The sequence below is a fragment of the Gavia stellata genome, chromosome 18 (assembly GCF_030936135.1).
Source record: "Gavia stellata isolate bGavSte3 chromosome 18, bGavSte3.hap2, whole genome shotgun sequence".
NCBI lineage: Eukaryota > Metazoa > Chordata > Aves > Gaviiformes > Gaviidae > Gavia > Gavia stellata.
The window spans coordinates 2,258,959-2,271,289 of record NC_082611.1 but is presented as its reverse complement, the minus strand read 5'-3'; positions in this window follow the sequence as shown (position 1 = coordinate 2,271,289).

Here is a 12,331-nt window from a genome sequence, read left to right as displayed (position 1 = left end):
GATGGGGGCAAGCATAGCCCAAAGAAAAAGAATGACTTCCCACGGCTGCACACTGAGCCAGTGGCCAATGTGAGAACACACCACCAAAATTACTGACCTGCCAGACTTAAAAGCAATTGCATTAAGAGTCATTAACTTTTATAAACAACCTGTGTACTCCTGCTGGACAGAGACATCCCTCCGTGTATAGGATGTTAACAGAAAATTGGAAAAATCACATTTTCATCAGGGTGTCCATAATACATCAGTCAGTTTTGAACAGCAACAACTGCTTAATTAAAGAAATAAAGAACAGGAAAAAAGTTATCTATTTATTTGTTTTCCTTCCTTTAGTACTGATAACTAAGCCTACTGCAGAGAAATTGATGGTGCCTCTATGAAGCTGTTCCCCAGCTGATGGCTCATTAGCTTGTTTGTAATGTTGCAAGTTCATGTTCTATTGTCATCAATATTCACTGCAAACATGATCTCAAGTCTGATAAGGAAGGAAGAATAAAGCGCTGACACCTTCTGAAAGAAACAAAGATCCTGCTCTGGAATCCCTTACTACCAAAAAAACAGAAGGAGGGAAAATAGGGGAATACAGAGATAATCAGATTCAGCTAAGATTATTTCTTAAGTGCTTTCCCAGAGACACCTGGATACTCCAAGAAAAGGAGCAGTGAGCAGGCAGCTCTGCAACGGCAGGAGGAGAATGAATTCCAGCTTTGTCTTTCCACTCTGTTTATTACAAAAACTAACATATTTTGGTTCACAGATACAATAATAAATAAGCATAACTAAAGGCTGGGGATTTAGAGCAACCACCAAAGTAATGTTCAGTGGTCTTTCAGCACAATTTTCCCTTTTGAGGATTATCTCAATTACAGCTGCTGGTAAGGAAAATCCTCCCGGGACACCCGTCACCCCCACAGTAATACTTACCAGCCAAAAGGAGGAAGCCCAGCCCTGGGAGTAGAGGCGACATTTCTGCAAAGGTCTTCAGAGTGCCCATACGTGCAAGGAATCCCCTTATTTCAGCCAAGAAAAATCACACATGAATAATGCTTAATTGCAAAACCGAACTCAGAGTAGGAAAGTTAAAAGGTGACTGTCTCGCAAGTAAACTGACACGTGCCAACACCCGTCACAAAACTTACCTAAAACTAGACCTGAAGCACATGAAAAACTATTGAGGGTCCGCTACGCCTGGGAAAGCATGGAGTTGCATGCAGAGAATTCAGAGTTAGTTAAGCTCGATTCCCTGCTATCAATGCCCTGAAGTCAGCAGGCTCCCCTCTGGCAGAGGAGAATAAGAGGTTGCACAACCCCGCTCGGAGGGTTAACTGTGGCACTCACCTCCAAGCCGCTAGTCGCCGGGCACTTAGTGTGCAGGGCTATGATCTGTAGAGGGCTGCTTTTCACTGAGCAAACCAGGGTGTGTCTCTGGCTTCTCAAAACTGCATCTGAAATTACAGGATGGATTTGGAGCATGGACACACCTATAAGTTCTTGAGAATACAAATGTTTGACAGTACAAATAAATCTGTGTTATTTGTTAATGCTTGTCATTCCTAGGATACAGTAGGAAACACTGAGCCTGAAGTGAGGCTGCATGGAGCAAGCAGGACAAGAGCAATGAATAGATGCATTCCCTCCCTGCCCTGTGTAGGACGTGTTTGCCATTTACAGGAGATAACAAAAATGAAGCTGCGCTCCCAGGACAGAGCTACTCTAGGACCACCTTCCTCTAGCTACTAAAGAAATGTTTGCCATCAGGAAATTTTGCTTCAGTGGAGCTGGAAATGTTTGGCCCTTTTCTTGACATTTCTACTTACCCCAGTCATCTCCACTTGGGAAACCCCAAAGAGAAATACATGGCAGCTCCTCTGCTGGCCAGACAGGCTGTTTTCAGACCACAGGTATGTCGATCCAGGCTCAGCGAGGTCAATCAACTGAAACACAAGAGTTCTCCACTCAGGACAGAGGAATCAGGATAGCGAAATCCAAAAATGCAGCCCTGCCATAGGATAAAAGGCTAGGGCTGGTGCAGGCAAATCCCACAGCACGGCCATCTGTCTTATTTCCTTGATGAACCTTGGCTTGCTGAGGTGCTGGGGGGTGCTCACAGCACGCTGGGCTCATGCCAAGGTGCCAAGCATCTGCACCCAAGTGCCACGTGGGCTCTTGCATCAGCTCTCACTGCAGCAGCTCGTTAGCACTCACAAGCACCACAGCAATGAGACCACTGAGCAGGAATGTTATTATCCAATGGCTCCAGAATTGTAATCCCAGAAATCCCTGTCTCTCTGTCACCAGAAGTGGCATCTCCCTCAACAAACCTTCATTTATTTCCTTGCTGAAAGCTCCTAGGACATAACTTTATGGGCTTTCCAATTCCTGCAGGTTGCTCTATTTTAAAAACTAAACAACGTTCTTATTAAAGAGATCACATTTGGTTTTAAAGGGTTTTTATGCAGTAACTGCATGCTGCAGGAGCTGAGGAACGGGTTTGCCCTGCTCCCTCCTCAGCTGAATGACATGTGGGCCTGTTCCCCATGATCTCCCCAGACCTGTGCATCAGCAATCAGGGGAATCTGATTTTGACTAAACTTGTGTTCTCCTCAAGCTAATGGTCAGCCTATAAGCACTTCAGCAAGGAAAACTTGGTAAGCATAATCTGCAAGAATAAAAATGAGACCTGCTGCAGATTCTAACAAGGGATGGATATTAAATTATCTTCCACCCATTTCAGACTTCTTTTCCCCTTGGATCTGAGCCCCCAAGTCACTAAGAAATTGCCCACAGTAACGACCTCAATTTCTCTGGATGCAGTGGACTTATTTTGCATGCCTAGTTTTGAAAATATTTGTTTGGTCACTTTATTGACACTTTTCAAGAGAAGTTTTTTCCATAAGCCAGCTATGTCCCAGACTTAGGCTTGCCCCATCATGTCCACCTATAACTCACGTGTTTGTGGCAAAACCGAGAAAAGCTGGTGTTGACTCACAACATCACCGTGTACCCAAACCCCGTCTCTCTCCACACTCCCAGTTTTCTTACCACATCTTTATCAGCTATTTTGGAACTAGTGCAAAACTGATTCATAAATGTAGTTTGTCAGAAGTGCAGAGGATGCCCAAAGTGAAAGTGACTCTCACCTATACCCATCCTAAGCTACCCCAATCTACAATCTATACAAACTTGAAATGCATCATTTGTAAATAGTCAGATTCACAGACTCCTATTTCAAAGCAAGAAGCTGCTTCTCCAGGAAATCCAAATGAGGTGTCCTTGAGAAGGATGGGAGATCCTTCAGTCAGGTTTCAATACCAAAGCTTTCGGTGTCTCGCACCTTTTGGAAATTTGACATTGCAAGCAGGCTGTCCACAATGGAAGGTCAGACAGGCATGTGTTGCTGTGGAGCCCTGGGCATGCTGCTGGACAAACTGTGGGTCCACATAAGAGTCAACCAAGAAAGCAACAAAGACTGTGCAGCACAGCAGGCCTCTACCATCTGCAGTCAGACCTATGGCTCTTCCCCAGGGCATCGGGAGGTGAAACGCAAGAACAGGAGAGATCTGAAAAGCAGAAAAAACAACACTGAGCCTCAGCCACGAATGAGGAAACCAGGGGAGGGGGCAAGCAGAGTGTCAGGATTTTCTGCTCGTGTCAGCCAGGAAGTCATGCATACCTAAAGGGTGTGCAGAGCACCCCCCTTACAGGGAGAGAAAGCCAAGTCCACAAAGGCAAGGAGGAACAGGAGGAACTTTCATCTGTAAACAAACTGATACTTAGTTCTGTTCACAGGGTGGCTGAGCAGAAGCATCCAGTAGCTGCCATTTGTGTTCATCCTTTAGCAGCTATGAGCCATGTGCACAGATCCAAGAGTGCTAGGTGTGGTACGAACAAGAAGGTCTTTGAATCAAACAGCATACAGTTGAAGAGATGAAGACAGAGGAGCTCAAAGATGGGAAGACAGGCAATGATTTCAACACAGTAAGAGGTGAACCACTATCACATTTTTTGCATGCTTCATACCAAAGCAAAATTCTGATTATTACATAGAATAAGGCTGGAGCTGATTTGTGGTATTGCATCTGCTTGAGTAAGCCTAAGACTAAGCCTAAGTGTAAGCCTAAGCCTATTTCAGCTCCCTGAAACAGGCCTCCAGGTAGAGGATTTCTAGCTTTTGCATGTGATGCCACATCCAGCTTCACCACTGTGTAGCACTGAAAGCTAGGAACAGCAGTTTGGGCTGTGGCAGGTTCTCCTGCACTTTCCAGATCCCAGCCTGGCCCAGCGCAGGGACACAGCCACGGTGCCGCAGGAGGCTCAGCACTGCTTAGCATGTCAGTGCAGTTTTCAGAGCAGGGTAAGATCACCCTGACGGATGCCCAGAGAGGAGAATGCCACAGTCTCGCAAAAAGTGACACAACTCTGGAAAAGGAGGTTTTACGCCTATAATTCAGCAGTAACCTTCATGCTAACCAGAAGGGACATGGTCTAGGAGCTTCATTCCTATTATCTGAATATCCTTAGCAGCATGCAGTGATCCAGGTGGCAACTGTGACTAAGCAAGAATGAGATATTCGCAGCCCATACCTGGGCAGACGAGTCTTTCAGGGGACAGAGCCTAGCACACCCTCAGCTACCACCTCGCCAGAAGCAGAGCCCTCCCTCTCATTAGTCTCATCTGCGCCATGTTCCCTCCCTAAGCACCGCTGTCCCCACCCTTTATGAACTTTCCTAATTTTGCAGCATCAGGCTTCTCAGCTGCAGACAAATGGGAACACAGAGCACGTAACAGGAATGCTGGTAAAACTTGCTCTCAGAGGCAGACAACTAGAGATCTTCTCTTATCCAAGAAGTACAGAGCTGGGAGGGGTCTCTGAGACTGCCCAGTCCATGCCTTGCACCATCGTGCAATTGTATAGACCTAGGCTGACAGAGGTGCAGCCAGCCTGCCCTTGCATAGGCCTGTGAGGGGGATTTTAGTGCTCACCTGTAATAACAATCACTTCTAGCTCAACACAATTATGCAGGAGACCTCTCTGTGCCTCCCTTCCCTCCCGCATTCCTCCCTCTCCACAAGCTTCCTTTTCCCTAAACTGAAAAAAATCCAATGACTCCATGTTGCCCCCCCACTTCCGTGAGTTGCCAAAACAGAAACACGGTGGGATGACTTGCACAACTGGAGTGCTGCAACGGTTGGCTAGAAACTCTTCAGAAGGGATAGGCAAGGAAGGAGAGGCAGTGGGGTAGCCCTATATGTTAGGGAGTGTTTTGATTGACTAGAGCTTAATGATGGTGATGATAGGGTTGAGTGGTTTTGGGTAAGAATCAGGGGGACGGCCAACATGCCAGGTATCACGGTGGGAGTCTGTTATAGACCACCCAACCAGGGTGAAGAGGCAGACGAAATATTCTATAAGCAGCTGGGAGAAGTCTCACAATCGCTAGCCCTTGTTCTCGTGGCGGACTTCAACTTACCAGATGTCTGCTGGCAATACAATATGGCAGAGAGGAAACAGTCTTGGAGGTTCCTGGAGTGGGTGGAAGAGACCCTCCTGACACAGCTGGTGACGGAGCCAACTAGCGAAGGCGCCCCGCTGGACCTGTTGTTTGTGAACAGAGAAGGACTGGTGGGGGATGCAACAGTGGAAGGCCATCTTGGGCACAGCGATCATAAAATGGTAAGTTTTCGATTCTTGGAGAACTAAGGAGGGGGATCAGCAGAACTGCCACCTTGGACTTCCAGGGGGCAGACTTTAGCCTGTTTAGGAGACTGGCTGACCAAGTCCCTTGGGATGCAATCCTTAAGGGCAAAGGAGTCCAGGAAGGCTGGACACTCTTCAAGAAGGAACTCTTAAAGGTGCAGGAGCAGGCTGTCCCCTTGTGCTGGAAGACAAGCTGGTGGGGAAGAAGACCAGCCTGGCTGAACAGAGAGCTTTGGCTGGAACTCAGGAAAAAAAAAGGAGAGTTTATGACCTTTGGAAGAAGGGGCAGGCTACTCAGGAGGACTACAAGGATGTCGTGAGGTTATGCAGGGAGAAAATTAGAAGGGCCAAAGCCCAACTAGAACTTAATCTGGCTACTGTTGTAAAAGACAGTAAAAATGTTTCTATAAATACATTAGCAACAAAAGCAGGGCTAAGGAGAATCTCCATCCTTTACTGGATGCGGGGAGAATCATAGTGACAAAGGATGAGGAAAAGGCTGAGGCACTTAATGCCTTCTCTGCCTCAGCCTTTAATAGTAAGACCAGATGTTCTCAGGGTACCCAGCCCCCTGAGTGGGAAGACAGGGATGGGGAGCAGAATGAAGCCCCCATAGTCCAAGGGGAAATGGTCAGCAACCTGCTACACCACTTAAGACACACACAAGTCTATGGGGCCGGATGAGATCAACCCAAGGGTACTGAGGGAGCTGGCAGGAGTGCTCACCAAGCCACTTTCAATCATTCATCAGCAGTCCTGGCTAACCGGGGAGGTCCCAGTTGCCTGGAGGTTAGCAAATGTGATGCCCATCTACAAGAAGGGCCAGAAGGAGGATCCGGGGATCTACAGGCCTGTCAGTCTGACCTCAGTGCCAGGGAAGGTTATGGAGCAGATCATCCCGAATGCCACCACATGGCATGTACAGAACAACCAGGCGATCAGGCCCAGTCAGCATGGGTTTATGAAAGGCAGGTCCTGCTTGCCTAACCTGATCTCCTTCTATGACAAGGTGATCCACTTAGTTTATGAAGCAAAGGCTGTAGGTATCGTTTACCTGGATTTTAGTAAAGCCTTTGATACCATTTCCCACAACATACTCCTGAAGAAACTGGCTGCTTATGGCTTGAATGGGCATATTCTTTGCTGGGTAAAACCCTGGCTGGATGGCCAGGCCCAGAGAGTTGAAGTGAATGGAGTTAAATCCAGTTGGCGGCCAGTCACAAGTGGTGTTCCCCAGGGCTCAGTATTGGGGCCAGTTCTGCTTAATATCTTTATCGATGATCTGGATAAAGGGATTGAGTGCTCCCTCAGAAAGTTTGCAGACGACATCAAGTTGGGTGGGTGTGTCTGCTTGAGGGTCGGAAGGCTCTGCAGAGGGATCTGGACAGGCTGGATCGATGGGCTGAGGCCAATTGTATGAGGTTCAACAAGGCCAAGTGCTGGGTCCTGCACTTGGGTCACAACAACCCCATGCAACGTTACAGCCTTGGGGATGAGTGGCTGGAAAGCTGCCCAGCAGACAAGGACCTGGGGGTGTTGGTTGACAGCCGGCTGAATATGAGCCAGCAGTGTGCCCAGGTGGCCAAGAAGGCCAACGGCATCCTGGCCTGTATCAGAAATGGTGTGGCCAGTAGGACTAGGGGAGTGATTGTCCCCCTGTACTCAGCACTGGTGAGGCCACACCTCAAATATTGCATACATTTTTGGGCCCCTCACTACAAGACAGACACTGAAGTGCTGGAGCATGTCCAGAGAAGGGCAATGAAGCTGGTGAAGGGTCTAGAGAACAAGTCTTACCAGGAGCGGCTGAGGGAACTGGGGTTGTTTAGCCTGGAGAAAAGGAGGCTCAGAGGAGACCTCATCACTCCCCAACTACCTGAAAGGGGGTTGTGGTGAGGTGGGTGTCAGTCTCTTCTCCCAAGTAACAAGTCATAGGATGAGACGAAACGGTCTCAAGTTGTGTCAGGAGAGGTTTAGATTGGATATTAGGAAAAATTTCTTCACTGAAAGGGTTGTCAAGCACTGGAACAGGCTGCCCAGGGAAGTGGTTGAGTCACCATCCCTGGAGGTATTTAAAAGATGTGTAGACGTGGCGCTTAGGGACATGGTTTAGTGGTGGACTTGGCACTGTTGGGTTAATGGTTGGACTTGATCTTAAAGGTCTTTTCCAGCCTAAATGATTCTATGATTCTACGATTCTCAAATGTATGAATTTCCTGGTGATAGCAAGTGGGGAGTGAAGCCCAATTCTGCATCACAATCTCTAATGCACACACCGAGAGGCTAGGGCAGGAGGGGAAGCAATGAAATCTGCCGTGGGTGGGCAGGAGTGGAACACGTCTGAGATGTGGTTTGTACCACGGGAAAATGAGTCAGTGCCTTAGTAACTCCATTCTCACCCAACCTGACTGTGCATGTGTAGCATCAAGTATGGCTCAAGTGTTCTTCAGTAACACTAAATTGTACAATTGATTGCCGAGGTGTTCCTGCCATGTTAAGCTAGGTGTGGCAACAGACAATAAATTCTTCCCAATCCCTTCTCCACCACGCACTCCACACGCCCTGCTCAGCCCAAAGTCATTGCACTTCCCTGTGGTTTTCATCCAGAACAAAACAGGCTTTGTGCTTTCTCAGAAAAGTCAGTTTTCCCATTAGCTCAGGAGAGGACCCTTACAGGATGGGGCTCAAGCTCTTACTAACGTAAGAGAGACCACAGCCGAGCTCCTCTGTAACCCTGTAAGGGCCATCGCGACTCACTGGGTCCAGACAGTCTCACCAGTGCACTCGTTTTCATTAACCCTAAACACAGTGCGTGACCCAGAATTGGAAGGAGAGGAACAGGAACAAGAGAGCACAAATTAAGAAAGCTTGCTGAAAAGAAACCAAAAGGGACAGTGAAAAGGCTAAAATGTTGCAGGTGCTGTGGAAATTATATAAAGGCATACTGAAGGCTGAAAGCAAACACGTACCACCTAGCAAAAAACCCCAAACTGCCATAACTGAACAGAAAGGCAAAGGAAGCTACTGGAAGTAAAAAGGTATCTTTCAAAAACTTGACATTATTTTCCTGTTTCTTATAGAATCATTAGTTGCCTCAAGAAGAAGAAATCTGTCAGGGCCCTGCTGCAACAAGACGATCCAGTTATAAAAAGAGGATCTGGAGACATACAGCTCTAAAAGTGAAACTAAATTAATTCTTTGTTTCCATGTTCATCACACTAGATCCCTTCATTACATGAGCTCATCTAAGAATGAATCTCACATGTAGATACTGACAGAAGAGGTTACAGAACAAAATCACACCAAAACGCCCAGACAAGGTAGACTACTTCAAAGAGTCCTGGAGGAGCACAACGTGACACAGCAGCGGTGTCCAACCTTTTGCTTGAATTACCCTTCGGACCACAGGTCAAAAGGTGATGGACACAACAGCAGCTTTTAGGAGAATCTCCAAAGGAGACCGGACAGAGAACCAGAAAGAAAAAGAGAGACATGAAGGTCAAGTCTCAGCCTAAAACAAACCTCTTCTCTTTGGTGGGGCAAGGAACAGATGGGCTTCCTGCTAGAGTCTCCTAGAGTGAGCTGCGTGAGCCACAAAGGGTTGCACCTAGAGCTGACAGAAGAGGATAAAGACAGAAGCGATACAAAATCTGTGGTCTAAGGTATAAACAGCTCCAAGACCACAAAAATGATGTTATGATACAGTCATCACTTGCAATTAGCTCTTCTTTTATCCTCCCTGTACACATCCCAGGCTTACTGGGACTTGGCACACAAAGGAAGACTCCCCAATAACTGAAGCAATTCTGTGTAAAACCTCTCCCCTCCTTATCTCTCCAAAAACGCAAACAAGGAAACACTTCTAAAAAAATGCCCACATGTAAGAACTGTGATTTCAGTGGCAACGAACCAACTAGCATTGCTCCACGGCTCACTGCTTCCTCTGCACAGCAGTCTTGCTCTCACTCCTGCTGCTATGGACCAAAACTGCTGTCACCTACCTGCAGAAACACCGAAGAGAAAGTCAGGAGGGCTCTCCAGGCATTCCTCAGAAGATCTCCTGGCTTAGGAGTTGATCAGTCTTGCAGCCATTTTGCCTGGAGCAATGTTCTGGGTTGGCAGCCTGAAAGGTTCTGTGTTAAGGCAGAAGATGCATCTTTGGAAAGCCCCATCTTGCTGTTAACCTGTAAATAAGGTTTTCCTCTTGAACATACTGCTGTGGTCAGCGTTGGTAACAAGAGAGCATTAGCATGAATACGCAACTGTGATGTCTGGCATCATAGGCTTTGCAGCACAGAGCATTTTGGCCCATTTTGGCTGCCCAGCCACCCTTCCCTGCAAACAAATGGATTCACAGGACCAGAGGGATAGTTCAGACCAGAAGAGGAGTTGACTCCACACAGGCAATTAAATTGCACAGCTCCGTCTCAAGGAGTGGCAGATACTAGAAGCGGCTATTGATTCAGAAAGCGACTGAGCAAAAATTACACCCTCAGATTTATTATCAATGCAAGTATAGTTTCAAATTGACAGGACTGATTCTTATCTCAGCACAGATCTTTAAAAGAATGCGTAATCACACGGGTCACATCCAGCTATGTGACTGTGTGATATTACGTGCCTGCTTGTTAAATGTCAGCTAGAGAGATTTTTATAAACAAGGCAATATTTGGTTCAATAAGCAGCTTGTCTCACCTCTGTTTGCTTAAGCATTCAGTTACCAGCAGGGAACATGCGAAAAGAAACGTTATTGGCTTCAAGACATTACTGTGCCCACACCTACAAATGCCACTGGGGTCACCAGAACCTGACACTGAAGGTTTGTGTTTTACAGCTCATGCAAGACCTTCTATCCTCACCTGCCTGCGCTAACAGGCCTTCGCTTCAGGCTAGTTCTAAATTGCAAAGGAGGAGAGAGGAAAGCCAAGGGTCTCTGAGACCTGCCTACCATCAAACAATCCGAATCCTCAGTCACCTCAATCCTGATTTATTCCCTGTTGTAGTAACTCCAGAGCAAACCCTGCTCTGGCCACACGACACTCCCAAAGCTATTCTTTACACGTTGCTAAAGGAAGTGTCACGGACACTAATACAAAGGCAGCGGAGATGATTAAGACAGGATAAAAAGGCCAAATAAATAGCATCAAGTATCAGTTTATAGCTGGAAGTAAAACCCAACCACCACATTACACCTTGCCAGAAGTTTACACAGGAGATTTTACTTGCTTTCTACCTCTCTCCTCTGTAATCCCCTCTGTAATGCTTGTGTTGCATGAAGTCAAAAACCACCTACATCTAACAGTCAAATCTTGTCCTGAATTTTAAGCCCAACCAAGCTTAAAAAAAAAAAAAGGTAATTACTCCGATGTCTGATTTTTCTCTCTCTGCAAGGTTTCTATTCATGCTGGTGACTGACTGGCTGCACTAGAGAGCCGAAGTGTTGTTTAGCAATGCCCTAACCTGACCCATTTAGCTACCCATCAGAGCAGGGTCTTGAGGCTGTGCCTGTTGGAGACACTCCTGACACATCAGCAGCCAGGAATAAGAAGCATGACCAGTTTTAAGGTCACTTATATTATTGGAAGACCAGTTTTCAGGAGGAGGAGGCTCAGAGCTGACACATGCTCCCAGAAGCCCAGCCCAGCCTTGAAAGGCTCCTCAGGAAGAACCAGGTTATCACAACACTGGCCCCTCAGCCCTCAGTTCTGGCTGTACAATGGTGCTCACAGCACTAAAAGTACTTGGCACCCAGCACTCCAGGAACAGCACTACTGGTGTCAGCTGCTCTGGCATGTTCTCACAACTCCCACGTCCTTTGGCTAAAATGGTCCTCCCAAAGCACACACGCGCCTTCCAGAGGGCCAGGCAAGAAAGGGTGAGGTGCTGTGGGCACCCAGCAATGCTCCTGCCCCTTCTGGCTCTGTTGTGAGTATCAGCAGCACTTGGCCATCTCTACCATACACTGAAGTGCAGCAAGTTGGCAGGCATTCCTTATTCTCAAGTACAAAGAAGCTGTGCCTCTGTATTTTATAGCTTCAAGGAAATGGTCTCCTGTACGAGTCAGCCACATGCTAAGAAACTTTGAGTATTCTCAGTTGCTTCTCCTTACAGCAAGGCTGACACCTTGCGATGTAACAGAGCAGTCTAACCTGCCCTCTCCATTATATATAAATATATATTTATCTCCATGCATGTGTGTGTGCATAGTCACCTGTAGTGGGTGATAGGTCATACACAGTCATAAGAAAGAAGGGAGGGAAAAGACAGAGCCCATGTTATGAAAGTCAGAGATCCAGCTCATGAACTGGAAAGTCTAACTCAATTTCTAGCATGACTAAAACTGGTCTCTCACTCTCCCTAAACCCCCATCAGACAAGGGCCACCAGCCCTAAACAATTGTCTTAAGTACCTACTCCCCACACCCACTTAGCACCTTGCTATGAGCAGCACCTGCAAGGGATTTACTTCCGCTCACAGTATTCAGCCTTGTCCTGCCCCTTGCAGTGACCTGCTCTGTACAGTAAGAGAAGGAAGGTTTAACCCCTTCTGGCTGCAAGTACGTGTCTGAATAAAAGTAAACATGCACCAAGCAGGACAATCAATGAACCTGGCTGAACATCACATTCAAAACA